The sequence below is a fragment of the Populus alba genome, chromosome 10, assembly GCF_005239225.2.
Source record: "Populus alba chromosome 10, ASM523922v2, whole genome shotgun sequence".
NCBI classification, from domain to species: Eukaryota; Viridiplantae; Streptophyta; class Magnoliopsida; order Malpighiales; family Salicaceae; genus Populus; species Populus alba.
Window position 1 is genome coordinate 3,562,985 of NC_133293.1, and position 4,685 is coordinate 3,567,669.

Consider the following 4,685-nt stretch of genomic DNA (forward strand, 5'->3'; position numbering starts at 1 on the left):
ATAAAGAACATGATCGACTTAGTCTTGGGAATCTGACTAAAAAAGACCCTGTTTGCCAGTTTTTAAGAAAACTGGATGGGAAGCCTATCCCCGACCCATAGAGGGCGTTTAAGCCGTTCTTGGACGTAAAACCAAGGGAAGATGTGAGCCACAATCACAACTACCTGAACATACATGCTTTGTCAAAATAAAGTAAAAAGATCACTTATATGATTTGAGCCTTCATCTGTGAAACCTTGTGCCTTTTGGTTTTATTAATAGCATATTATTTTGTTTTGTTACTTCTTATATTTGTTTTAAGTGTGTTTCAGGTTTGTCATTATTCGCTATTTCAGGTGATGTCTTCTATACTTTATCTTTCTACCTTAGGACATTGAGGACAATGTCTCGTTTTGGTTGGGGGGAGAGGGTAGTAGTTAAAAAAAAAAAAAAAAATTTGACTTGCTAACTGTTTTTGCTATTATTAAAACCATTTGACAAAATTGTTATTAGGATGGCAGAGTATGGAATCAATTTTATTGACTCTAGAGACGCATCTTAGTAAGTTTCATTACCAAGGTCTATCATAATACTTCTTGAAATGTTCAGGTTTACAAACTCTTGCATTGTTATCACTTGATTCTGCTTCATATACTAATTTAACAAGTATTCGTAAACCTTCATTTTCACACACACACATCAACATATGATTGTGGGTTGCACATTGGATTATTACATCATTTATGTTCTTTTGTTGAAGGTAACAACTAAGGGAAAGGGATAGTATATAATTTGCAAAAAAAAAAAAAAAAAAAAAAATTGATAATATTGATGATAATAAAAACGTGGATAAGTTTGGTTTCGTAGCCTCCCTAACCTAAGCAATTAAGCCCGAAGGGGTGTTTTAACACCTAATACCCTAAAGTCAACTGACTTGGGAGCTATTGGCCCAAAGCTTGTTACATGGGTTAAGGAGAAAAGCTTAAGGGAATCAAACATTGCACTATCTACGTATCAGTATCTGCAACCCGAGTTGTTAAGCTCGTAGGGGTGTCTCAACACCTAATGCCCTAAGACCAACTGGTCTGGGAGTCATTAGCCTAAAACTCGTTACATGGGTTAAAGATACATTGTGTTTTAAGTTGTATGTGTATATAAATAAAAAGAAAATAAGAAAAAAAAAAAGAAGAAAAAAAATCCCAACCCCAAGGAAGTTCACCTTAAACATTTGAACATAATATTGTTTTCTTCCAACAAAAGCCCCATCATCTATGTTTTTATTGAGCACACAAAAAGAAGGTTTATTAATATCTTGTTTACGAAGTATGAAGCAGGAATATAAATTTAATGAGAGTTTGTTTATCTGGATAGATTAATGGAAGTTGAATGATGAATGCCTTGCTTTGTGGAACTTGCAAATTGTTTCTCTATTTTAACGCTTTAGATTACTAGGGACTAGTAATAAGCTGGTTGGGGGGTGTGATTAGTACTTAAAAGTGCATGTTTATCAAGGTTTTATATCATCATTTTGCACTTGAAGTATCAATAACTCCTTAACTAAAGCATGTTTTATAATAACAAGTTTGATATTATAAGATACCTTAATTTATGGTAAATGCCTCATTTTAAATGCAGGACTATCACATAAATAAAAGGATTGATTGATGAGTTTAAGCATTGAAAGTTAAAGGACAAAGAGATGGCCAAACTTAGAAAAGAGATGTCGGTTGCAGTCCAAACCGGAACATTGCTCGGTAATTGGATCATATCTGGAGTTCTAGATTTCGGATTTAGGTCCACTTTATATGGATGGAAAGGTAAGACAAAAGCCTACAACTTTCATGAGGAGCCCAAGATTTGAAAAGGTCGTTTTGAAGTCCAAATTGAAGGAACAACGAAGAAGTCCGAAGCTGTCCTGCAGCCCAAACACTATTTAGTGTTCAGCCCATATCTTGAGTTCTAGAAATCCAAATGACCTCATCTTTTTTTTGTTGGAAAGCTGAGACAATTTCCTAGAACATTCTTGAGGATTCTGGGCAAATTATGATGTTAGCAATGACGTCTTGATCAGACAAGAAGATAAGGATTGTTATCTAGTCAAGATGTGGCCACCCACTCATCAATTAGTCAACAAATCAATAGTTCCAAATTTTGGCCTATAAAAGGAGGCACTTACCATGTATTGAGGCATCTTGGTTTCCAGATCAAGATCATGCTCTTGCTTTCTCTCTTTGTATTGCTTATGTTTTGCTTTCATTAATATCAAGTTTATGCACTTCATTTCCTTTCTTTACTTAGTTAACTTCTTTCTCATTTATGTTCTTATCTTGTTCATTTATGTTTCTTTCTTTCATTATGTTTAGCTAAGTTAATTATGTCAAGGTGAAAAGGGTACACTAATGGTGTAAGAATAAGTATAATATAAACTTAATATGGACCTTAACATTGGATACTAACATGTTTTTATATTTGTTATCTTGTTCACTTTTAATACTTTGCTTGTTAAATGGTTAATCTAGATTTATGTTGTTATAACACTTGGTACAACAAATACTTGGTACTTTCATAGCCCATACTGTATGGTATAACCGACACCTGAGCTATGAAAGGGACTTGATTTGTTGTTAACATAAGTTATAATCATGAATGCCTGCCAACATTTACAAGTATTAGCTTTATTCGAATAAGATAACTAATGTAATCATGTTAACAATTTATAATATGATTGGAACCTCCTTTATGTGTGGTTTCCAATTGAGTAATAAAAGTTTATATTATACTTGTTTGAAGTACCATTAGTGGATCCTCTAAACCTTGACATTTATTTTTATCGTTGTTAATCCTTACATCAAACTTTAACATCTCAAAGCTCTCTTTATTATTACTATTACTATTATTGTTATTATTGTTGTTGTATTGTTATTTATAATTTATACAATTAACCTCTCTGTGGTTCGACCCCGGTCTTGCCGGGTTATTTATTACTTCGACACTCCTGCACTTGGGAGAAGACATCAAGCTTTTGGTCGTGTCACTCTACTACGACGACGTCCGGTCGGGCACTGCCACTGACACGACAAGAATACAGGCCCAAAAGGTCCATAACTAAAGATTGGCCCGTTGGATCGCTCTAAAAAGTTTTTCAGTAGTTTCTGGAGGCTGTTTTACGTGGAGCAGCGTGGAAACGCTAATCCATTCCGACGACGTCCTGTCGGGCCCTACTACCGACATGACTAGAGTACCGGCCCAAAAGGTCCATAACTAAAGATCGGACCGTTGGATCACTCTAAAAAGTTTTTCAGGAGTTTCCCGAGGCTGTTTTACATGGAGTAGCGTGGAAATAGTACTCTACTCCGACGACATCCGGTCGGCAACAGCAACGACACCACCAGAGTACCGGCACAAAAGGTCCATAACTAAAGATCATACTTTGGATGGCTCTAAAATGTTTTTCAGGAGTTTCTGCAGGCTGTGTTTCATACAGGAGCGTGGACTCGTTACTACACTCCGACGACGTGCGGTCGGGCCTTACCATCGATATGACCAAAGTACCATTGCAAAAAGGTCCATAACTAAAGATCGGACCGTTGGATCGCTCTACAATGTTTTTCAGGAGTTTCCGGAGGCTGTTTTACATAGAGTAGCGTGGAAACGCTAATCCATTCCGACAACGTCCTGTCGGGCCCTACTACCGACATGACTAGAGTACCAGCCCAAAAGGTCCATAACTAAAGATCGGACCGTTGGATCACTCTCAAAAGTTTTTCAGGAGTTTCCCGAGGCTGTTTTACATGGAGTAGCGAGGAAATAGTACTCTACTCCGACGACATCCGGTCGGCAACAACATCGACACCACGAGAGTACCGGAACAAAAGGTCCATAACTAAAGATCAGACCTTTGGATCGCTCTAAAATGTTTTTCAGGAGTTTCTGGAGGCTATTTTACATACAGTATCGTGGAATCGGTACTCCACTCCGACGACGTCCGGTCGGCAATACCACCGACACCACCAGAGTACCGGCACAAAAGGTCCATAACTAAAGATCGGACCTTTGGATCGCTCTAAAATGTTTTTTAGGAGTTTCTGCAGGCTGTTTTACATACAGGAGCGTGGACTCGTTACTACACTCCGACGACGTGCGGTCGGGCCCTACCATCGATATGACCACAGTACCGTCGCAAAAGGTCCATAACTAAAGATCGGAACGTTGGATCGCTCTAAAATGTTTTTCAGGAGTTTCCGGAGGCTGTTTTTACATCGAGTAGGGTGGATTCGGTACTCCACTCCGACAACGTCCGGTCAGGCCGTACCACCGACATGACTAGAGTACCGGCGCAAAAGGTCCATAACTAAAGATCGGACCGTTGGATCGCTCTAAAAATGTTTTTCAGGAGTTTCCTGAGGCTATTTTACATGGAGTAGCGTGGAAACGGTACTCCACTCCGACGACGTCCGGTCAGGCAATACCATCGACACGACCATAGTACAGGCCCACAAAGTCCATAACTAAAGATCGGACCGTTGGAGCGCTCTAAAAAGATTTTTCAGGAGTTTCCCAAGGATGTTTTACTTAGAGTAGCGTGGAAACGGTACTCCACTCCAACGACGTCCGGTCGGCAAGACCACCGACACCACCAGAGTACCGGCACAAAAGGTCCATAACTAAAGATCGGACCTTTAGATCGCTCTAAAATGTTTTTCAGG